Consider the following 27,470-nt stretch of genomic DNA (forward strand, 5'->3'; position numbering starts at 1 on the left):
AATAACTTCTATATCCAAAAGGAGATTAAGAAATTATTTCTTAAATACCCAATCACCGAAATGCATAGGAGAATAATTATAAAAAAAATTGCGATTTTTATGTGATTAGTTTTTATGCGTTAACACGACACGATTAGTTTGTATTGCCAAATAAACCAATGTGTTTTTTTTCAAAGTATGAAAGATCTTTATCTACTGCTATTTAACATAAGTTTTGTATGAATACAATAACGGATAGTAAGTACTTAACTCTAACTGTTTATTAGATACTAACTATCATACATACTTTTACCTTTTTTTATTTATTAATTATTAAAACGATGCAATATTTTGGTTTAGTAAAATGTATGTGTACCTAACTAGTAACTACAATCTTGTTATATAAGTAGTACAGAATTAACATCAATCCGTAAGGAAGAAAGTTGTAAGTGAAGAGTGTCGTAGAAAGTTTTACTTTGCCGAAAAAGCTCAGAAGAAAGTAGACATGTTTAATTAGTACGAAGATTGAACTTTAGTGTAGTAGCAGTTCCCTGGAAAAGTTTAACAAAATTCTCTATTCATGGAGTACACATATTGAGTAACCATTTTTACTGTACTCTTTGTTTGTTAATATATAAATAAATATATTATAACAGAGTAGTTTAAAATTATTGATGATTGCTTACATCATAACAGTGAAATATTTTTTTCACCTGACAAACATATTTAATAAAACAATAATAATTTAATTTACCTAGTTGTTTAATATTAACGTGATATAAAGATTATAGAGAAGATGTATTGATGCGTTAAACTCAGAGGAGTGAGCTGCTGCATTAGCCTGGCGGCAGCGCTGGAAATGTGAAATTTTACGAACCGGAGCGCTCGAAAAAATATATATTTAATTTTACGTGTATTTTACAAAAAATCTGTGTTATTTTTTGTTATAATCTAGCTCAGACGGTCAAATTATTTTTTCCACTACGGGGCAATCATTTTGGGAATTTTATGAACAGGAATGGAGCTCCATCTTTGTAGAGTCTCCTGACTTTGCCGAGCATGCCATCACTGAACTCGTTCATTTCTCAAGCGCCGACGGTTAGCTGATGGATCTTTCTCATTCATAATGTTTCTATTTTTTGATTGATTGTGTATAATTCATAATATTACAGTAGGTTATAGCGCCATATCCATGTTACCCGTAAATATCTTGGATAACACACTAATTTCTAGATACCAGTGGCGAAGGCTCCATAATAGGCGATTATTTGAAGCCTACCTTCTAAGAAAAAAAGATAGAAAGTATTCAAATACTTAAAATAAAAATATGTGCGGGAACCAATTGAATATATCGCCAGTATAATAATTAATATTAAAAAATATATAAATGAGACCCATTTATCGTCAGGATAATGTAGAATAAATAAATAATAAGTGACAAAACATAGCCTCTAGCGAAGAATATTGAAATATCGATTCACGCGAGATGAATTCGCCGAGCTTATTGTATGAACTGCGCCTCAAGGGCATTGGGGTTGTCTGGTTTTATTCATACGAATGTCTAAGCTGAAAAGGCAAAGCTTATATATTTAGTGTTGAGGACTGTCGCTTTGGCGCTTTATTCAAATAATAATTATTAATAATGCGAAAATTATAAAAAATAATGTCTATATTTGTTCAATCACGCCATATAAAGATAGAATACTTTTTAAAATAATTAATAATTTTATCTCGTGATTATTATTTATTATTTAATTCAGTCATAGACTAACATATAAGTATATTATTTTTTTGTTCAGTTGTTTGTCATATTGGGCTGTTGATACCGCTATATTTACTGATGATATATTTTTACAAATACATAATTTATATTCATTGCTCAATTCTATATCGTCAGTGAGCTATTGGAATTTCATCGATTTAGTGTGACGTTGTCATTAGTGTGTACCTACCTATTCATCAGTAGTAATATCGTATTATCGTCTTATTTCCCGTGAGTATACCTGATAATTGTACTCTTTTTCTTTGATCTCCACAGCCTACCTCTTTCCAAAAGTCACCCTTCGCCACTGCTAGATACTCTAGTCACTCGATATGCTATTACCGCAATGTAATTACCATTCCGTCAACAATTAGGAGGTTATGATTTGTTTTATTAAATAAATTATAATTACATACATACAGAAAAATGGTGTGGGGGACGGTCCATTTCGAAAATATTTATAATAATTTATTATTAATTTTTTAATGCGACGGGAAAGGGGCGCACAACTACAAGTGGTTGCAACCTGTTGCATTCATAAATTGTTATAGACTATGCGTAATTTAACGGTCCTAAATATTATGATCGGTAGTGTCCGTTTGTCTCTTCCGCGAAGTCTTTTAGACTTAATAGTCTTGGATTTTTAGAGATGCTGCAACAGAATATTAAGGCTATACTTCAGTTGAGGCATGGTCTAAAAGATCGTGACTAGGCGATGCCCGGATTGTGCAAATGACGTGAGCCGAACGAAATATAATTTGTCATACAAATTCAACGTGCGTCCATTTAATGTTATGTTTATTGTTAGGTATATTAGTAATAATAACAGTATATTTTTTTTTTTTTTTTTTCTTTCTAGATGCCTTCATGGATACCTTGCATTTACTATCGAGGTTTCTTAAGGACTTTGGCACGCAAACTACTCTACTTGATGCTAGTCAAATGAAAATTGTGCCGGCTGAGAGAATATGCCTTATTGAAAACTGTTCTTCTACCCGCATCGGGTATTGCTAATTTAAATTCGGCCAGGGCCTATGAAACCGCCTTGCAAAAACCCTGGAAAATTCTTAGTAGCGCAAGGCGGAGGTGATTCTGATGAATATTTTGTCGTATTCATTGGGAACTGAGGACTGCGATTTGTAGTCGAGTTTTTTTTCCCCCGTGGTAAAAGAAATGTCGCATAGGACTGATATTTTGAGCATATATTTATCCTATCTTATATGATTGCAGTCACTGGATCTGAAAGGCATGAATCGTCTTTACATGTCACCATTTATTATTTTTATTCTTTTTATTACATCAATACAGAAATTAAAAAGTGCATCTCTTCCGGCCTCGTTTGCCATGGTCCCCGGAAGGTCTCGAATGTCCGCATCTGCCATCTGTAATAAAAAGTTCAGGTTGTGCCGCTCCTTGCTAAAGATTTGACCATTGTCATGTTTTCTTTTTCAAGTACATGTGTAACGTTTTTTAGTCATCTTTACACGATTTATTCCTCCGACGCCATCACAAAACAAATTTACGTGCATACGCCTCGACTGTCGGTCTCCGATTGGCGACGAGTGAAAAATTTCGACACACCTACTGTTGAAAATTATTTGCCGTTTCACTTATGTATGCTTTTAAAGCAAATATTAGATGACTTAGATGTTTGCACCACGGGTCTTTCACTGGCACAGGCTTTACGTATCGTAGAATGTTGATAGAAGAGGGACCAACCCGCTGAGAAAGCTAATTATCCGGGTCACAATCCTTAGCCGTGAGATTCTGATGAAGAGTAAAAAGAAGTAATATTCCAATTATCTGAATACTTTGTATTTTTCTAAGAAATGAAAATATAAATAATATTAAATTCTACAGGTTTTTGAAAAGAGTTACAACCGAAATAGCTATCGACAAAACCTTTTTTTAAAAAACCTGTAGAATTTTATTTTATTTATGTTTTAATTTCTTGTAAAATGGAATTCTGCCAAGTAAATACTAACTCAAATAATAAATTGTATTTTTCTGTTTCTGGTTCGGGGGTACGGGGGGGGCGAAGGTTCCATACCCGAGAATATTATTTACATAATTTTGTATAAATGCGGTAAAGCAAGAAATGCGCATAATTTACAGCACGTATAATCGAATTGCAATAAGCAGAGAACTCAGAAGTAATAGGACTGAAATACCTAACGGGTAAGGAGTAGTAGGTAACCAATCTCGAGTAAGGAATAATCCGGGATAAACTTAAACACGTGTTAAGAATACGTCATACGTCGAATACTGACAACTGCTCTCGGTTTATGCATTGACGGTCATTTAATGTTGGTGTATTACACACACTAGTACACGTGTTGTGCGTTATTGGCGTGTTTAATTTTCGTAGGACACTCACACAGTCAAAACTTTGGATCAAAATGTGGTGTATTGAATATTGCCATCGGAATTTTATTTATTATCTGTTCTGTGGTAATACCAGTGGCGGCTCGACGACTTTAAAGGTGGTGGGGTTTAGCCATTTATTATTAAATATAGATACCTACCTACTTTCTCACATTATATATCAAGATAGTTATAATATTATGATATAATATAATGAGGGAATGAAGTAATTTTTCAGAATAAATAAAATGATTATCTGAGTCGTCACTTAAGTAATCACATCTAAAAAGCGTGCTTAAAATATTAACTTAATTTAAACCATGGGGTCATTTGATTCGCTCCCCAGTATGATAAAATAAATTAAATAGTTACTTTAATTATGTAATTAAGTACCTATGTATATTATGACAGTGATAAAATATCGAACGTGTATTTTTGACATAACGATGTGGGGATGATCCCTACGAAGCCTTAAGGTAGAGCCGCCCCTGTGTAATACGTATATGTATATATGTATATATATTTTTATTGTAAAAACCCGCTTACATATTTACAAAACAAATACGATTCGTTTCGCGGTTATTCGCATTTAAAACTACGCATTGAAAAAATAATTGCTAATTGTATTATTAACTATTCCTTCAAAGTTTTATTACTGGATCAATTAATATTTATTGGAAAACAATTAGTATAAATACTAGATTAAAACTATCGACTACCTACTTCTTTTCGCACGTCCTAGGATAAACTTTTCAACTAGTATATTAATCATTATATTATGAAGGAACGTACTTGAATGGAGATGAAATCATAGAAATAGCTTAACATGCATCTAACTATATGCAAAGATATTTACATTCTTATTGAACGCGTGTAGTCATTTATATACATTCGGAATTTACCGATTCACAGGTAAAAGTGGTTGACTTAGGTCTTAGTTCAATAAGTTTAGATAGTATTGTGAGTGTACGTTACAGGTTACTCCGTGAGTAATTGATTATATACGTACAGGACAACATTATATTATTGTACGCTTATAAGAACGTGTAAATTAAATATGCATACTGTAATATTAACTATTGAAGATGATAACGGTTACGTAAGTGTCATACTATTGGTTCATGAAATATAACGCAGTTACGCATTTGTGATTATGTATATTGCATATCGTCACTGTTAAATGACATATTGAGTTAGTTATACCAAAATGTTCCTTATTTAAAACTTTACCGTCTGGAAACCTTCTTAATAAATAAACAGTCTTTATTTTAAAGTCATCCTTTTTACGATTACTTAATAAACTCACATGATAGACCATTTCAAACATTTTAACAACTTCAAAGTCAAATTACTCAAAACTAGTATTCTCCAGTTAGTATGTTCTGCCAGAACAGAGACGATATATTATATATATTACATATAACACGACACGTTACCGCTCGACCACCGTGAGCTTCAATTTATACCGTGAAAATAATACATACCCACAGATACTTAAGAGCGTACATAAGTGAAACGGAAAATAATTTTCAACTGTATAAGGAACGAAATTTCGGCCGCGTTGCCGTTCAGCGAGTGCTGTCGACCTGTTTGCATGTCAATTTGTTTTGTGATGGCGTTGGGGGAATATATTCTTAAATCGTGTAAAGATGACTAAAAAACGTTCCGCATGTACTTGAAAAAGAAAACATGTCAATGAATATACTATTATTATTACGAATATAATAATAAACATAACATAAAAAGGACGCATGTTGAATTTTTATGACAAATTATATTTCGTCCGGCTCGCGTCATTTGCACAATCTGCCCATCGCCTAGTCACCATCTTTTTAGACCATGCCTCAGCTGTAGCCTTAATATTGAGATGTTTATAGCTCATAATGTATGTTTCTTGTGCTTGTGCGATATCTACCTACTACACCAATAGAAGGACTTGTAATATTATAATATATATATATATATATATAATTGTCATTATATATATATATCAGTTGTTTTCCGAACCGATTATTCAACCGATTATCTAAAAGACATTTGCATGCATAATATTTTTAAGTGATTATAATACAATACAATAATTGATGGATAGAGCAAATCGATAATATGTTATTCCGTCCAAAAAAATAATTAATTTAAAAGTGAGAAATTTTAACTTAACATTGTGATATTACCGATATGTAATAATTGTCTCTGATATTTGTATAATTATTATAACTAGTGCTGTACGTTGAAAAACTAATAATGATACGACGATTTTATAAAAAAATATATTTATAATAAACCGACTATACCATTGTCGTTTGTTACCCGGTGTTACTGTCTACTGTAAATATATTTTATAACATATTTATAAAATAAATAATTACAAGATAAAAGAACTTTTTATATACAACGTTTTTAAATTTTCTGTTGAATCATATAAACTTGACATGACTAGCTTAAACGATCACAAAAATTTGTACGTACTTGATAGAAATAATACTGAAATATCATATTAATTTCCATAGTAACGCACGAATATATTAATAATTTAGTTGCTAGGACCCCAGACCCCTAGCAACCAATAATGGTGTCGAAATAACTTTTCATACAAAACAGAATTAACTGAAAATGAATTCAATTCTACTTAAAGATGGCTAAAAGTATTAAAAAAATGCATTGGCATCGTGTTCTGATATATTCTAAAAGTTTCAAATGTCTAGCTAGTCGGAAAGTTAGTTAAAAATTGATTGCAAGATTTGTACCGGACAAAGAACCACCGGACAAATAAAAATACGAGCTAAGAAAAACGTTGTAATAATGATGACTGTCTAAGTGAAAAGTTATATTTTTCCGTTTGTTGTAATCGTTAACCTTCTTCCAGCATGCAGTATTTGCAATACATACAATAAAATGCTTTCATACAAGTGGTACTTAACGTTCGTGCATAATAATTAAGTTATGCATTTGAAATATTAACTACATAATATTAAGTATTATTAAATACTTCGTAAATGTAATAATATGTTCATGGTTTAAGATATTTTATCATTATCGATATATCGGTTATTTATAGACGTTAGGTGTTTACTTGATGATTTCCAAATAAATACTGATCTTGTGTCCAAAATTTTTGCTTATTTAAATGTTCTGGAAACTTTCTAGAATATTATTATTCTGATAATTCGCGCATTATAATAAACATTTATTATGATTAAAAATTATACATAACAGTAAATAATGTTATTATTGGTTTTATAAATAATGTGGTAACAATAATGAATATTATTTAGGCTTCTTGACAATATAATAATATTATATTATTTTACAATTCTGTAACTTTACGTGGGCTGGTTATATTCAAAACACTATTTAACCAACAACATAAATAATTTGGAGCTTATCAGAAACATACCTATCAGAAAAAGTCTTGACCCCAGATATGAATCAAAACTGCATCCATCGGATTCAAACACAAATTGATCACTTTACTAATTCATAAATCTTGTGAATTATTCATTCAATAAAAAGTAGTTTTTTTTTTGTAAACTGTCAACTATTATTACATTGACATTCTGTATATCCAGATATTTGGTAATGCGGTGACAATACATTATATTATTAAAATTTGAGGGTGATTCGATGCTCTAAACATTATTAATGTGGTCACCGTATCTGTAACCCACGATCTAATATTATTGTGTTAAGTCGACGGTAATTCAGAAAAGTGATCATCTATAACATGGGCCACATATCCTGAAATAGGCCTCCAGACCAGCCTTTGTCCGGTGGTTCTTTGTCCAGTACAAATCTTGCAATCGATTTTTAACCAACTTCCCGACTAGCTAGACATTTGAAACTTTTATATTATAAGAACACGATGCCAATGCATTTTTTAATACTTTTAGCTATCTTTAAGTAGAATTGAATTAATTTTCAGTTAATTCTGTTTTGTATGAAAAGTTATTTCGATACCAATATTGGTTGCTTCTGGGGTCCTAGCAACTAAATTATTAATATGTATATACGTGCGTTACTATGGAAATCAATATGACATGTCAAAATGACATTTCAGTATTATTTCTATCAAGTACGTACAAATTTTTGTGATCGTTTAAGCTAGTCAAGTCAAGTTTATATGATTCAACAGAAAATTTAAAATGTTGTGTATAAAAAGTTCTTTTTATCTTGTAATTATTCTTATTTAATACCTACATCTACTTGAATTATGATTAGTGGTTGGGTTAAGAATAATTAGTTGTCTAGTATTAATTGGACACACAATAATCAAAAATTGCATCCTACAATCACATATTTTAAAATGTTAATACTCATGAAGTAAAATAGTGCAGCATGCATTTTTTTTTTTAACTTTTTGAGATAATTTGTAATGTGTGTTTATCTCACTTATCAGATTGACCTGCCACACCGGGGTCCCCTTCAGCCTGGGCCCCTAGGCTAGAACTCTCTCAGCATCCCCCTTGTAGGGGCCATGATATGTCGTTTGGAATTTTTCATGTAATGCTGTTTGAATGCGCAAATATTCTCTTTATGGCGTAGGCAGTGTTTCCCAAAGTGTGGTACCGGAAGAGTTTGGTGGGGGTATGCGCTGCACCGGGATTTGGCTGGTGCAACAAGCATTAATGCTACATTAATACAGCATCCATGCTAGAAGGTTTATAACATGCTTAAGAAGAGCAATAATTGTTGGAATTAGCTTCAGACGGATTCTTGAAAAATAAATATAAGGAGTGTACTTTAAGCTCATTCTTGTTGCAAATGCAACATATTGTGTATCCAGTTTTAACAGAGAAAGATCTGAAATACATCTTGCTTTTTCCAACTTCATATCTATGTGAAGATGCTTTTTCAGCATTTGTAGACAGACATTAAGTCAAAAGGAATAGGCTTTTGGATGTGGAACCGCATCTCAGATTAAAATTAACAACCAGGGAACCAAATTATGATGATCTGTCTCAACATAAAAAATGTCATCCTTCTCATTGATTATAATGAATGTTATTTACTTATAATATAACTTTTATTTATATTTTATTATGAATGTATTTTATTTTTCGTTTATTATTATTTTGTTTATGTACTAAAAACGAAAAAAATAGATATATTTTGATTGTTATTAAAGTATATGTATGCATTTTTTTTTGTTGACGAGGGGTACTCAGTGTTACGAAAATTATAGAAGGGGTACACAGATGTCGAAAGTTTGGGAAACACTGGTAGAGTAAAGTTTTTGGCAAAACATGCAATTTACTACATTTTACTGATAACATTCATTAAACGCATATACATTTAAAAAATAAACTGATAATTAAAAAAAAAAAAACAATATAAATTGTGCGTGTTTTGGAAGTCCGATTTATATTAGTACATCGTATTTTATTAATATTTTTAAAATTACATTAAAATGTTGTTCGGTAAGTAGTTTAAAAGGTAACGATACGATTTTTGGAAAATGCATAGGTTCGTTGTGTAAATATTCTAATGAATATATCAAACTACGTTTTAATGATAAAAATATTACGAAGCAGATATATGAGTTGAATATGATCATAACAAAAATATACAATACTATATAGCGACCAGGTAACGTAGGGATAATCTTACCCATATTATGTATTTGATAACGAGCGAGTGTTAGTGACTTACATGAGTTGGAATATATAAACACCTGATTATATTTTTTGAACGTCACTATTACCTTCCCAATTGGAAACATCAATGAAAAGTTACTTCTTTTGAATGTTTAGTTTCTAAATTATTTTTTGATTGCATACAAATCAGTACGTTTAACTTTCTCCATATATGTCCACATTATTTGATATTTTTGAATGTATTTATTTCGACAAACTTAAGGTTATTTAAGTAATTATTGAAAGCAAAGGCAGGTAAAATATGTACTTATGTAAACATTATGAAGTTTCTAATAGTATATTGAGTGAAAGTATTTATCGTAATTATTGTAAAAAATAATTAATGAAACATAGCAAACCTTCACGCCTTCATTCGATTTTAATTTTTTTCGATTCATTCATTTTGATCGAATCAAGATTCACTTTTTATAATTAATACTATAACAGTGACTTTTTTAAATTTAGAGTAAATATACACAAGGTTTTGACGGAGCGTCAGATATCACAGATAGTGTAGTTTTTAGGAATCATTCGCAAAAAAGATGTGTGGATCATTAACTTAATTATTGGTTTAGAGCACTGGCAATAATTAATTTAACAAACGTATTTTTTTTATTAAGATGAAATGTAAATGCGGTGACAAAAGTGACATTATCCCAGCATCTTTATTGACTACGTTAATATAACAGTATTATAATTACTATCAGTAATTAATTGTGTTATTGTGTAAGGGTAGGTAGCTAATCAATAGACTGCCAAACATCGGAAGCATTGTATTTATTTTAAATAACTGTATACTTCTCCAATAATTTTAAATTAAACTATTTTTTTTTATTCAACAATTATTTTTTATTGATTTACATAATTTTGAAATATCACAGAAACACACAAAACTTGAAAAAAAATGTTTTACCAATTTAGCTACTTGCACTAAATTATATATTATAACTACGTTAAGATTTATTAATAATTATAGGACTGAAGTTAATCAAATAATAATTTTAAATTACATTTTATTTTGTATTCAACGAATACTACTTAATAACGGAATCCAATGGATGCGGGTTCAATTACAGCAAACCCCTATATTTTACAACGTTTTTTTAGCTCGTATTCTTATTTGTCCGGTGTTTCTTTGTTCGGTACAAATCTTGCAATCGATTTTTAACTAACTTGCCGACTAGCTAGACATTTAAAACTTTAAGAATATATCAGAACACGATGCCAATGCATTTTTTTAATACTTTTCGCAATCTTTAAGTAGAATTGAATTCATTTTTAGTTAATTCTATTATGTATGAAAAGTTATTTCGATACCATTATTGTTTGCTAGGGGGTCCTAGCAACTAAATTATTAATAATGTATAGGTACGTGCGTTACTATGAAAATCAATATGGAATGACATTTCATTATTCAGTATTTCTATCAAGTACATTTTTTTGATCGTTTAAGCTAGTCAAGTTAAGTTTATATGATTCAACAGAAAATTTAAAAACGTTGTATATAAAAAGTTCTTTTTATCTTGTAATTATTATTTTTTTTCTCTTATGTATGCATTTATGAGGTGTTTCCAAATAATGTGTGTTTTACATAATTAGTTGACTAACTCACTAATGGATGCTATTTTCAATACAAAATCAGAACATTGAAGTGATCGCAGAATAAGTAGGACATGAACGCAAATTTACAATATGCACCATTATTTCAATCATGGGAGAATACGTTTTTAATTACATAGACTATACAATTAATTTTATTTATAAATTATAATAAGCGATACGTAATCGTGGATTAGCAATAATGATAGAGAATATTTATTCTACTTTAGACTGTTTTGAACTTAATACAATACAAAAAACAAAAGAATGAAATTCTGTATGAACTTACCTAGACGTATATAGGTAGGTAGGTTTGCAGAAAAATTAACGTATGTTGAATTGATCGCATACGATATATTTCAATTTTAGTATCTTAAAATTACGTTGTTGTTTATTTTATCGTTGCTGAATCAATCCGCGTATACAATTATTAAATTGTCCATGCGTCAAATATATGAAGAGGGTTCTTTTATTCTACATATGTATTCGTTGTCCATTTGTAAGTCAATTGATCTGTAATTGATAAAATCATATGCCTGTGACTTAGGATAGTGATCCCAACCTTTTTTTGTTTGGCGGAATCGTTCACTCATTTTTATAAATCTCGCGGAACCCCTATTTGGCTGACACACATCTACAGTTTCAGGGTGATAAAACTGAAGGCAGTGACATACATAAACAAACTCAAAATGTCGCTCCTTATGTACTATGCTAATCTCGAATTTTATTTATATTAATTACCTACTGCATTTTTTCTATTGTTATCTTAAACAGATACATGCATTTAATATTTAAAAAAATAATTTACTCCTTAATTATATTAATTATTGTATTATTCATATTCCTTCTGTAATCTGCCGCCCTCTTAAAATGTCTTACCTTAAGCAACGCACGACTTGCTTATCGCTACGGTGTATTACTGATAACAATACTTAGTAAGTAACAACGTATTAAAACAATAATATAACAGTTATTATTTATTACTGAATTCATTAATTTTTTTACCTTCATAAATTTCATGTTGGAAAAATTTTCTTCCCAAGTAGAGTTCGCTCTAGTTTTGGCTAGTTGATAGCTAAACAAGCTAAACTTTCCAAATAAGCACTCCATTACTTAAACGCAGGTGACGTTAAACCTTACTTTTATCCTATTAATAAAAAGGTTTTAAGATGTATCTGCGTTTTGGGTGAGCTTTTTCGAATTCTCGCGAAGCTCCTGACAGATCTTACGGAGTTAACCAATCACTACCCAATAAGAAGGTTTTATTCAACATCTTTGCTTGACACGATATTATTCTATTTTCAAAAATTGATTTCCATTTTATCTAGTTTTATTATTAGAGAAAAAATAACTTAGTGGTATTCACTAGGCACTATTCACGTATTATTAATTCTCGATGATTTTACCATGATCTAGGTACTGCAAAAGGCATCTGACTTCATACCTAATATTATATATTGGGAAGTTTCATACTAAATAAATACAGTAGGTATATTATTAATACTCAGCTTCTACTGCTTCGAGGATTTGGTTCCTAGATGCCTCACATATTATAATGTTCATGATATCCTCAGCAGCCACCAACAGCGCCAATTGTATAAAAGAATATCAGTGTTATGAAGGTATACATAAATGTTCAATTTTGAAAAAAACTTATAAAATATTTATTTCAACACAAATAATAGATGATTACGTTTCCACTTTTATTGAAAAAAAAACATTTCACTTTATATTAAAATATATGGATGCAGATTTTATTTTTTATTGTTGTTTTTTTTTATAGAATTCCATAGCACTTTGTGTGGCAATATTTCGATATCTTGGAAACATTAAAAACACAATGTAAAATATTCATATTTTTTAATGAGAATAAAATGAGATAATCTCTGAAAATATTAATTTTCAATACCTTGTGGACACTAAGTCAATATTATAATTATGAAAATGTTCGATATTAGTGTTTATTACCAATATGATCATGTTAAACAATGCCATTAATACAGATTTTATTGTATAAATGTAAATTTTTATTGTAGGTATTCGAATAATAATATTACACATAATATTGTTGTGTTATGAAACGTCATTATGTGTGGACCGTGGAGTATTATTACCCTATAAAAATATTCAAGATTTCAAAAAAAACAATCAAGCAGATCATTAGATAATAGCTACGTATTTAGCATAAGAATTTTATATTTTAGGGGGGAAAAAGAAATTTTACCTATATAAGAACTGAAAAAAATTGTAAAAATTATAACACAACAATCAACTCTTTCGGTCAACACCAAAGAATAATCATTCGCCATGAGATCATTTTTGGTTCGTTTTAAAATTATTTTTAATAACACATTATAAAAGTTTAAATTAATCAATATCTAATAAAATATTCTCGTCCTTTTATTATATTATTTTCTTTAAATAATACCTTCATTTATTATGACTTTACTGTGATATTTTTTCTAACATTAAAATCAGTGACAAATAAATTTAAATAAATAAAAATTTACAATTAAAGATTGTTAGTAAATCTGAATGTGATGAGATTGTACACACATATTATTATAATGTAACGTTAATTAAATATTTTCTATTATGTGAGAGTTCTAGGTTTTATTTTTTGAGATGCACTATCATATCAATTTAATTTAATTTAATATATAAGCTCAAAGTGTTACCAACAATGTAGAATCAATCATTTACCTGGCCTATTTGCATTAAATATGGTAAACAGTTGTTATTATTGCTCAAAGTACGGTACATTTTAACGTGTCATTATGACGTACCAGCAATGTTATATTTTATTTAGATTAATCATAAATAACTAATACAATATTATTGTTACACTTAACATTGGACTTGTAGTGAAAAAAACTATCCAACTATTATTTCGGTTTCATTTAGTTATATTAAAAATGCCCAGTACTTCTAGTCTACTAAATTATTTAATAATTTGAAATTATTGTTGAAACATATTTTAATATTTGGTTTTTGGTTTCAGGTATTCGTCGCCACTTTGACGGTGATAAGAGGTGAAGCAGGATATTCATACAATAAACCTGGAGAGGTACACATAGGGGTGCCGTTTACTACAGATAAAACTGCGTTCTCCCAGCTTCCTTCAATCAGTAGCGAAATTTCCTACCAGACGCACAACTTTAACCAAGTACCAGCTAGCAATAGTCCAATAGTAAACGTAGCCAGTATATTGACATCTCACAACGAAAATGTTCCCGAGTACATACAAGCCCCTCCGGTCATCAGCAAGAATATTTACTTTCACCTGTCTCCTCCAGAAAAAATTGTCCAAAAGGTTCTACCCGGAGCAAAGATTAACTACAACATCTTATTTGTCAAAACGCCAACACCACCAAAGCCTCCATTGCTCACCGAGAACGTAGATAAGACCGTTATTTACGTCCTCGCTAAGAAGCCGAGCGACCCTCCAATAGTTCCCCCGAAGCTTCCAACCAAACCCGAAGTCTACTTTATCAAATACAAGACCCAAGAAAAACACGAGGAACACCAGGTTGCAGAGTTTGCCCGTGGACCCACGGTTGTTAGTCATTCAGTGATCACGTCTGGCGGAAGTGATTATACTCTCCCAGCAGGATCTAATACGAAACCTTCGGCGACTTACGGACCACCAGGGTATGTTAACTAACATTGTGTAAGAGTGTTTTTGCAAAATCGTTAGCATTTATGCAAATCGTATGATATAATCATAACAAGTCTTTTCTCTTTGTTCATTATCTACTGAGTAAATCAACGGTGAATAGTTATTACAAAAGTTTATCAATTTAATGAATGATTACTCAATGAATTATCATAAGTCGAGTTGTCACAAAATTACCTGGTTGTCTGTGTTAATATACATTTAATTGGTTGCTTTTGTTAAATATTGTATATTGTTTATCATCGTATAAAATTGTTGCGCAAGACAAATTTTACAATTTAAAATTCTGCCACGTATTGCTTTCCCTAGCACTTCGCGATTTTGACATGATAGTTTCTATCTAAATAATGTACAATTAAACCAGTTATTGTTTTGTGATTTGCTTTGTTATGTTATAAAATAATGGCGTCGATGAAAAGTCTGTTACTTTTGGTACCAAATTGTATATAATATTATATTGTTATAAGTTGTTATGTTTTATTTGTAATGTTGAATAAGTATATTATATTATGTTTTGAATATTAATCGTTAAAATAAATTAAGAGTCTAAGGGCTCTGCCAAAACTATTTTGTTTTGATTCAGAATACTTCACATACCTACGCTTCAATTGTTTAATGAAAAGTAAATCACTTTTTTCAAATTAATATATTACCGAGTATTTTACTTCGATCAATACAATATTATTTTTATTAAAACACATACCGCTATTTAATTAGATATAATATTTTAAATATTATTATGTTAAATGACCTAAAAATATACAGAATATAGTCAGGGTACTCAGGGCACTCAGGGTATATTGAAAAAGATTCTTTTTAAATTATATTTTGTCGCCAGTTAGAAGTAAAATACATTAATAATTGTATATTCGGTTTTATAATTTTTTCTTCGTGTATCTACATAAAATAATACTGATTTTGGACTATCAATATATTTTTGCACACCTACATATTTATTTATATCTCTATTTTTAATTCTATGGAACCGTTTCAATCAATAATGATTTTGTTTTGAGGTCTTCTCATTAAAATAATCAACATATTAGCATCATTATGAGATCTAGAATCTAGAATATTTTATGAATACTTTGTTTATATAACTGGTGCCAATTTGGTTCAATTCCGTATTTTTTATTCATAATGCCATCAGGGAAAGTTTATTATATTAGCATCTTCCAAATATACAATGAATTGGATACACTTAAATGAATATTCTTTTATATTATGGATCAATTAGAAATTAGATCAGTCTCACGAACTAAAATTAAGAATTGAAAAAGTACCAAATCCATCTCTCAAAATAGGACACTTCCTTATCAATAGAAACATACACTTGGGTCGGTATTAGACTATCAAAGATAGTATATCGATTAATTGTTTTATAGCATTTATTTTACGAGAATTATTTTGTATGTCTTGAGAGAGAATATTACAATTCGTACAATATTACGAATAATGTGTGTTGGCATATATATTTTCTTTTGTAATTTGCGTGGCGATTATTATATTGTAATTCATATTTTTCGTGTTTTATTTAATAATTTTGTCAGTTTATTTCTTGCCGTCTTCAGTTTGTATTTTGTAATGAGCTCTCAAAACAACAGTGGATCAAAACACTCTTTACCATATACCAGTCTCTGTCAAACTGTGTGCCGTGAATGATCTCAGGTGTGTCGCAAAAATTTTGTGAATCATAACTTTATTGTTTCCATAGACGCAGACGCTTCTTCAAATAAATGTATAATTCTTTTTATAGTACACTGTAGAAAACCTCTCTGCATTATTTTATATGTATTGATTAACCATCAATTGATTATCAAATATATACGTGTGCCAGCAATCCTTTTTCAAGATACAATAGTAGACACCTGACATTAATAGTGAGAGAAAAACGATCGTGTGCAGAGCTTGTGGTTTCCAGACATTTTTCTTTGGTTCGAGATTTGACAATTCTCGAATTTAAAAATATGTTTTCTCCAGAATTAGAGATTGGTTGATTGATTTCTCCAGTAATATCTTTATTTTTTTTTTCCATTCATTCGGCCATAATTTTCTGCGGTCAAAGTAGCTTTTCTTACCCAAACAATATTTTTCTTGCACTCGAGACGAGATATCTTGACCTCGACATCTTTATTACCTTGCGATTACTATGTAGACTCATCCATTTCAATTGGTGACACTCAGTATGTTGGTACACAGGGCGCTTAACGTCAGCGGACAGCAAAGCCAGTTCAAAAAACAAAAAAAAAATCGTTCTTAACTTTTTTCTTTAAGCACTACGGTGCATGGTTGCAGCATCAGTCCTGTGCGGCTTCGTCTCGGGACGGAATAAGCACCTTAAATCACTTCTTTCAGATACGTTTAAAGCGTCATGGAAAGCGGCCGTGCATATCCACGGCTGTGCATATAATATGACGGGTGATGGTGGGAACTTTAACGTAGTCACTATCCAATGGTATAAGACATTGCATTTCATGCCTTAATAATGTCTGCGATTGGTACGAGTGTCAATAGAGTGAATATCGCTATGATAGTATTTAAAGTGCATGCTTTGAAAATAAATCATGTCGCAACGCCACGATTATACCAGCATGCATTATTTATCGATTTTTAGTTCCGAGGAACATTTCCTGTCTACTATATTAAGTAATATAAACCAATCCGAAGTGAACTAAATTCGTAGCGGTTATATAAACAAAAAATGCAAAATGTATTTTTGATGTCTCATAACGATAATAATATACTGGTTATCTCTCGCAAAGAACGTCTCAAAACAAAATCATTATTTATCGGAATTGCACTGAATCAATGGTTCCCAAATTTTTTCGTAATGTAACCCCCTTTTGTAATCTACGATACCCGACACATTGGCATAAAAGAACATTTTAATGAGAGAATACATTACAAATAATGATACAAAAAGACTTTACGTACATTTGGATTGTGATTCAATTATCAATCCATGTTCTCTTACTTTGTCTATGTTTTCATGTGAATTAGCAACGATTTATGCCATATTGTAAACGTTTTGAATTTGTCATGGTCATATAATATGTCAAATAAATTTGAATTTGAATAATCAAAAATTTTAAAATACCCATTACTTATCGCGCAACTACATATTTTTAAATATTAATAATCGTGAAAGAGTATTGCGCCGCATGCGACTTTTGTGCTATTCATGAAACTAATAAATTTCAAACTACAGAAAATCGGTTGATATCATAAAAAGGTTTGCATTCCCAACTATTTCACCAGATAATGAAAATTCCCCTTTATCTACTTTCTTCTTCTAAACTACCCACAGAATATTGCGTGAAACTTATTAAATAGCAATGAGTTCCACATTAACACAGCTTTTTATAATATAATAATAATATTTATCCAATACTTGGATCTGAATTAACATGAAATCGAGTAGGCACTAAAACACTTTAAAATAAAATGTACATAAATACTAATTGACAAAAATGTTGCCATGGCAGAAACCAGTATGCTTTGTGCAATGATATTTTGATACACCATGAAAGATGGAATCCAAAAATGACTTTAGCCTTTTTTACTAAATAAATACAATTTAAAGGCACATTACTAATTAAATGTATTAATTGGCATAATTTACTACAATGCTTGTTTCAATACTAGCAAGCAATACCAGTACTTTACCAGTAATAATCACAACTATCACATATACCCAGATTTTGAGAAAATCACATTGATATTACGTAATAGATTCTTGGGTTTTCACCACGTGTACTTCCTTATTTCCTCAACGTTTCTAGCTCGTTGCAGAGGCTATTCTCAAGAGATAATTCTTAAGATGAAACGACGAGAAAATAAGTAAGAAGTACACGCGGTGAAAACTCAAACATCTATTACGATAAAATAAGCAACCGTGAAAGTCTCAAACATCATTGTGACCTCACCAAGAATCGAACTCAGGGCCCATCGTACTGGATTACCCATGGTGCTACTGTATAGTGATTTACCTATACACGTTATTGTATTTGTTGTACAGTAGAACTTAGATTATCTGGACTGGATGATTGATTATAAGAAGAAAAAAAAGTACTGCAATTTTCAAAAATTACTGTGAAAGTAGAATGTATTATTTTTTTAGAATATCAGTATTGAACGCTAACTTATTGTTTAAAAAATATTATTCGTTCTTTTCCTTATAGCTAATATTATTAATAATAACAAAATTTCATGCAAAAAATGTGGTTTAGAGATATTATGTGTGTTATGAATAATCAATTCCATCTCATTTTTATGTAGGTAAATATTTTAATTTAATAATATATATTCTATTAGCAGATTTATTACATAATTTGAATAACATTAGTTCGAAATATGTGTTAATGTTATAGTAATTGTTAATTTTTAAATATCATCTGAATGGATTGGATGGAATAGCACAGTTGTTATCCAAGTTTAAACCATATGTATCAATATTAGCCATGAAAAACATGTATATAAAACTTATTACATATAAGTATATATTTTAACACATACATTTAGGCCAGGAATTCCCAACCCAGTGCCCCCACGGACTCATCTGTGCATGTTATATATGTTTTAAAAAAACAAAATATATAATTGTTTTAATAAAATTTAAAATTATTTAAGTAATATAAATAATTGCAATTGAATTATTATGTTAGTTGATTGGCTATAATTATTAAATTAATCGTAGATATATGGTTGAACCAACGTCTTGATAACGTATTAAAACTGTAAACTAAAAATCCTCTCCAGTGCAGCTAATCACAATTCCGTTTTCAAACGAGGAACTTCTCCAAATTTATCATTCCAATTTTCGTTCCCGTGGTATACATATTTGTCAATTTACGTAATTTGAAGCTTTTCATAATAAAAATATGTCTAAAATGATCAAAAGTGATGTTAGAATTATTATTAATAAATTCTTGGTTTATTGCGAAGAATAAAATGAGTAGCGTTTAAAACGAGAGCCGATACATTATTTAAACATGCCTCTAGCACGCGTTGCCGCCATGACAGATACGTCACTAGAAGTCTTCTACATACGATTACAGCGACTTTCTGTTATCCCCGATTTTTGTTGTTGGACAATATACATTTGGCGTTTTGTTGAAGCGCAACTAGTAGTGCTGCAGTGTAGCAGGATTAAAATACAGATTAAGTTTATTTATAGCTTGATTGTCCCGATACATTGCTTTTAGTGCTATACATTATTTATTTCAAGACGTGTCCAGAAGTGAAAGAAATGAAAATACGATACTCAAGAAATTTAAATGCACGACGTACCTATTTACTATCTCCATCGAAAAACTTTGGAACAACTTGAAAGTATAATTTTATATTATTTAAATTGTAATGTTTTCAAATAATAATTAAAACTTTATTAATACAAGGTAATTGATTAGGAATCGTTAAAAAAATAAAACTATTTGATATATTATAATTGCCAAATATATATCGAGTATTTTCTGTCTAAGTTATCGACTGTGTTTAGAAAAAATGCGTAACCCTCGATTTTTCGAAAAATGCTTTTATTAGATATTAACAATGTATACAACTAAATACACGTTCTGTAAAAAGGAAGTCAACCGCAAATGCCGATTTATTATCTAAATTCAGGTTTTAATTGAGCTTTAATTAAATTTTAATTTAAGGAAAAAAACATTTACCCTCAATTTTAATGATTTTCTGTAATAACTTCTTTAATTATTAGTATATCGAAAAGATATTACACCAAATCATCAATCATCATGCACCCAATGTATGTGGCTATTTTTTAATTAATATTAAGCCAAAATCATTCAAAAAACGTTTTTTGCCTCTCCTGTAAAATTTGTTCTTTGTGGGTTACGCCCTTTTTCCTAAACACGATCGTTATGTAAGTTTCATTGGAATAAAGTGTGCCGCCATTCCATTTTTGGCTATACATTTGCGCCTGATGAAAATAAGGTTAGGACTATATGGATGTAATTATTTAGCAACAATAATTAGTGATAAAAAGTCACAAACTATGTTGGAAGATCATTGCATACTTGAAAGTAAATATTTTGAGAAACCGTAATATTTTGGTCATTTGAAAAATATATTATTGTATTATACTTGTTATTCATAAAAAATCAATCAATAATAATTGTACTTTATAATATGGAAGAAAATAAGTTTTTTAGTTATAAAAATATAAAAACATTCTCGCCAATCTCATTCTACAAGCTTTGGCGAGACGCGTTGTTGCCATTTTATAGTACTATTTGACTGGTTATGAATAATTGTAAACGTCAAAATGCTTTGCGCGGTGTAGTTCGTATTATTAGGTTCGCCACTAACGTTCTACTATATAGATATTGTACAATTTCAAATGTCACGTGAAAATTCAGAAGCTTCTGAACTTTTGTGATTCATGCATGCAATATTGCAACATGCACGATAATACGTATTTATACGTGCATTTTATTGTTATGGCCGCAATAATACGTATTGTCAGCAGTAAATCAATGCACGTGCAAACGGGGTATTATGATAACTGTTTATTTATTAAAGTTATATAGACAACCGTATGTGACAAACTCTATGAAACGCATACTTGATCCAAATGTAACCTTATTACTGGAGTTATATACTGCCCTTCTAAGGAAGAAGGCAGTAACTGACTCTCACACACTTTCGAGATAAAATGACATGGAATGGTTTTTTTCCAACTTTAGTACTGTGAATTAATAAAAAACGGTGATTATTTTTATTAGTAGGATGTTAAAATACAAATCAAGTAATAATAAACAAGCAGTAACTGCAATAAATAGGTGCAATTACTGGCTTTTTGCTAAGAAATTTGTATTTTTTTTAGCAGATGTTCATTTTTTAAACTAAGGATTTTAACGGTATTTAAGTGATAATACTTATTTTAAAGTAAACAGAATAATATATAGCTTTCAACATTACCTAACGGATGGCATTCATAACTCAATTTCACAAATTTTGCAAGTTACTGACTTCTTCCTTGGAAGGGCAGTATATACCACATTAGTCCGGGTGCTGAACCTATGGTACGCGTACCACTTTGGCATGCGCAGAAATTCTGTTGGCACGTAAAATAATTGTATATTTTTAAGGTCGCTGACAATTATACCTAGCACTTGTCAAAAGTAGGAAATTGGATTTAGATTTGGGATGGATATTTTATTATTCAGGTGAAACGTCGAGAGGAAACTGGAGGGGCTGAAAAAACGGAATTAAAATAAGTTTTTATTATAGGATAAATATCAGTAGGTACCTACAGTAGATGCAGTAGATAGCATTGAGGATATAGTTTTTGGCAAGAAGAGCTAAAAGGCGATTGCAGTCACAAAGTATTATATATTATAACTTTTATAAAATATAATGTAACATATTATGTAGTACTATTTTTTTTTTGAAAAGCGCTTTGTGGAGGCTAAAAATGCAGTATATTTTAAAATACTTATGTACGCGCGTTAAAAGTTATACTTCTTTAGCGTAACAAAACAAACAATAATAAAACAACATATTATTGCAGAATGTACCTAATCTCAAAAGCTGTGTTTGAAAAAATTAGCAAACCGCTATTTCGACCATCTTCGCTTAAACAGATAACTGTACAACTATTTTCGTTAACAATAATAATTTATTACAAATCAAAAGTAAATCATAGCCTATTTAATGGTTTAACTGAAACGTGATGTTGGCTTTTGTGATGAAACATAATAATTATTATTGTCTTCAGTTATTATAAACCGCTAATAAATAAATTGACATGGGATATACGACAAATATCATCCTAAACTGTAAAAATATGTATTTTTGAGTATGAAGTGTCTAAATATTGTAAATTTACAACATACCATTGTTTGAATTATTTACCAACTCAACATTTACAAAATTTGTTTATTTATTGATATATAATTTTACTCATAAATAAAAGTTGCAACATTCAGTCTTTACCCCACCGGTCCAAGCCACAGCCCTTAATATCACAGCTGAAAATTACAAACCTCCAGCATTTAGAACACCCGAACGTCGCCGCGCAAAATAAATTATGTTGCATCGGCGGGAAAAACTTCCGTCCCACGCAAAATTAATGCGTTACATTTGCGCGCGCAGCTTTCTCACACGCCAAAAATACACTCTGATCTCTTTTCCCAAACGCGCCTAAATTAGTATAACTTCAAAAAGTTTCTCGTCTCACCTCCACCCATTATTGCAAATATATTTTTAATTAAAGAAACAAAGATTCGCCACCCCTGCACTGGATGATCTATATAGGGTTAATACAGATTGTGTTGTGTAAATGCTAATTTTTATTGTAGGCATTCAAAAATAACATTATACATATTATTATTGTATTATGAAACACCATTATGCATAAAATATTCAAAATTTCAAAAAAAAAAAAAACAATCAAGCGGATTATTAGGTAATAGTCGTATTTAGCTTAATATTTTTATATTTTAGGGGGGAAAAAGAAATTTTACCTATATAAGAACAGAAAAAAATTGTAAAAATTATAACACGACATCCAACTATCTTTCGGTCAACACCAAAGAATAAGAATTCAACATGAGAATATTTTTGGTTCGTTTTAGATTTAACTCCAATAATTATTTATTAAATAATATTAAATATTCTACGGCTTAATTTAATTAATAAGTTGTATAATATTATTACTGCTCCGTTATGTTATTTAGTTTATAATAATATATTTTATTATTAGAACTTTACAGTGATATTTTTCAAACATTAAAATCAGTGACACATACATAATAATATTAAAAGTATTTTGCAACACGTCATACGTAAATCGAATCGTATTTATTTAGTTATACCTATAATATATTGATTGAATTTAGATTTTTATTCGATATTATTGTTTTATTATCTTTAATAGTATTTAGTCAATTAAGGGGGGACATGCTCAGCGTAGGTCAAAATGGAGTTTTTGTTCTATTTTCAAAGCATGATCCTGGACATACATTAAACGTTGTAGATAATCTATTTATATAATTTTAAAGCCTTATTATCCTTTATATTTATTTTAAACATTTGATGACTGCATAAAGTATTTTTATTACATAAAATAATATTCTTTTAAACCTCTCGCTCTAATGTTTTAGAATGTAGTCATATTTCAGTACATAAATGAGAAGTGGTGTTAAGATTTTTTACATTTATTAATTTTTAAACGCATTTATAAAACCATCAGTATAATTTATATCGACATTATTATAGTGAAATATTTACGATAAAAAATTATATTGATAATCTCTGTAATCCCAAATTTGACAAGAATTGGGCATTTTATTTTTCAAAAAATGGGCAAGATTAACGCATTTGAAGATAATTCTAGAGATACTCATTATAAGCTAATATTGATTGCTTTATAATAATTATTGACCTAAGAATAAGGTAGTGTTTTTTTGAAATACGCCATTTCTTTTGGCATTCCCCAGTGGTTTAGCTACAACATACGGCCGTAGCCATACATTGACAAACTAAAACTGAAGTAGGGAGTAAGATCATGATACCGCGCGTGTTTGAACATGTACCGTTTAAAAAAAAAGATTTTTTTTCGGTTAGGTTAGGTTAGGTCAGTGTCGTAAAGCAATATTCATATTATTTTCAATTATGAATGTGTATGAGCAGAGAGTATTTGGTTTATTTTTTTATAGATATCAATAATATAATATTATGCAAGCTAAAATATTATAACAAACATTGTAAATTCACTTAATAGGGCAGGGCTTCTTTTATGGAATATGGTAAACGGTCGTTATTATAGCGTCCAATATATGATTAATTTTAATCCGAATCTTACCACCGATTCGATCGATCATCAATAACTATTGAAATATTGTAAATACACTTAACACTGGTTGTATACTATCTAACGATTGATATAGATGTTGTAAACAATTTGTGATTATTTCGTTAGTTATATTAAAATGCGCAGTACTCCACTAAATTATTATTATAAAGTGAAATAGTTGAAACATATTTTAATATTTTGTTTTTGGTTTCAGGTATTCATTGCCACTTTGACGATGATAAGGGGTGAAGCAGGATATTCATACAATAAACCTGGAGAGATACACACAGCAGTGCCGTTTAACACAGATAAAACCGCGTTCTCTCAGATACCTTCAATCAGCAGCGAAATTTCCGTCCAGACGCAGAACTTCAATCAGGTACCAGCTAGCAACACTCCATTAGTGAACGTGGACAGTATATTGACATCTCACAACGAAAACATTGCTGAGTACATTCAGGCCCCTCCTACCATCAGCAAGAATGTTTACATCCACCTGCCTCCTCCAGAAAAAATTGTCCAAAAGGTTCTACCCGGAGCAAAGATTAACTACAACATCTTATTTGTCAAAACGCCAACACCACTAAAGCCTCCATTGCTCACCGAGAACGTAGACAAGACCGTTATTTACGTCCTCGCTAAGAAGCCGAGCGACCCTCCAATAGTTCTCCCGAAGCCTCCAACGAAACCCGAAGTCTACTTCATCAAATACAAGACCCAAAACAAACACGAGGAATACCAGGTTGCAGAGTTTGCCCGCGGACCCGCGGTTATTAGTCATTCAGTGATCACGTCAGGCGGAAGTGATTATACTCTCCCAGCAGGATCTAATACAAAACCTTCGGCGACTTACGGACCACCAGGGTATGTTAACTAATATTGTGTAAAAGTGTTTTCGAAAAATCGTAAGCATTTATGGAAATCGTAAGTTATAATCTTGATAAGGCTTTTCTCTTTGACAATAATTATCTACGGAGCAAATCAATTGGGAATAGTTATTACAAAGTTTTATCAATTTAATGAATTGTTACTCCGAGTCGAGTTGTCAGAAAGTTACCTATATTAATATACATTTAATTGGTTGCTTTTTGTTATAGATGTGTCCTTTCGAAATTTTCGCAAATAATTTATAATATTGTATACCCTCGTATCAAATTGTTGCTCAAGACAAATATTATTAAACCATTTAAAATTCTGCTAAATAAAATATATTGCTTTCCCAAACATAATTTTGAATAATAGTTTTTCTCTAAATAATGTATAAATTAAACAATTATCATTTTGCTTTGTTGCTTTGTTCTGTTATAAAATAATGGCGTCAGTGAAAAGTCTGTTACTTTTGGTACCAAATTGTATATAATAATATTATATTGTTATAAGTTGTTATATTTTCTTTTTAATATTGAATAAGTTTACATTATGTTTTGAATATTGATCGTTAAAATAAACCAAGGGTCCAAGGACTCTGCTAAAACTATTTTGTTTTTGATTTTATAATAAATACACAAGGCGACGTCCATATATGACGTCACACTCTAGGATGTAAGGGGGGTCAGATAAAATGCGACGTCAGAAAGTTAACAAAAAATATAAAAGGATTGCAGATCGGGGATTTAAAGATGGATATAAAAAAAACATTTTTTTCTGTTTTTAACGATTTTTTAACGGGATGTAGACAGGGGGGGGGTAAAAGGTTATGTGACGAAATGTGACAATGGAGGGGAGGGGGGGTTAAAATAGCCAAATTGTCGGACGTCATATTATGTGGACTATAATTTATTGATGATATATTATATTATAATATCGAGTAATCACTATAATTTAGACCATTACAATATTCTTATCATTGTATTATAATCGTTTTAATACAATACATAAAAAAATCTTGTTTTAGCACTAGTACCTAAGCATTTTTTTAAACACCTACTCTTCATCTTAGTTCTTTAATTAGTCACTGGATTTTAAAATATAACATAATATAATATTATTATGTATATAATATCTATAGTTTCTTTTCGATCAATGATGGTTTGTTTTGAGAGGTTCTCATTAAATAACCAACATAATATTATCATTATTATGAAATCTAGCACTAGAATATTTTATGCATATTTTTTATGTAACTGTTGCTAATTGAGTTCAATAGAGTTTTGTTTATTCATTCATTATTAGGGAAAGTTTATTGGAATCAGACGAATAAAATTTAATAAGTAAGCCATATATATTATTCTTTTATATTCTGGGTCAATGAGAATTTTTATCAGTATCAAGAAATGTAAATAAGAATTGAAACAGAAAGGAATTCAGTTCACAAAAAAGGATGCTTCCTTAATAACACAAAATATATAAACCATACGCGCTAGATTACGTATATAAGGTTCGTTATTATATATTCTCAATTCTTTTCTATTGCATGTACGAATAGATATATTATATGTATATAATATATATAGGAATATCATAAAAAGTTGAGGAGTATACCTACTGATTTTATTATTATTATTATTAAAAAATATATCGCTCCGTTTATATGCATAATTGTAGGTACCTACTATTCAAGACTGATGCTTATCAGCAAACATATTATATATACACTAAAATGAATTTAAATGACCTGATTATATCTCTCCAGGGTTTTCT

General features: G+C 30.1%; 1 protein-coding gene across 1 annotated transcript in view; it reads right to left on the reverse strand.

Moving 5' to 3' along the window:
- Positions 1–27,470, reverse strand: part of LOC147079620 (frequenin-2) — a 701,586-nt gene that overhangs the window by 100,693 nt on the left and 573,423 nt on the right. The gene's annotated exons all lie outside the window — the stretch shown is intronic.

This window comes from Rhyacophila brunnea, unplaced genomic scaffold (genome assembly GCF_057557595.1).
Source record: "Rhyacophila brunnea isolate RB1 unplaced genomic scaffold, BYU_Rbru_1.0 scaffold_1, whole genome shotgun sequence".
Classification (NCBI taxonomy): domain Eukaryota; kingdom Metazoa; phylum Arthropoda; class Insecta; order Trichoptera; family Rhyacophilidae; genus Rhyacophila; species Rhyacophila brunnea.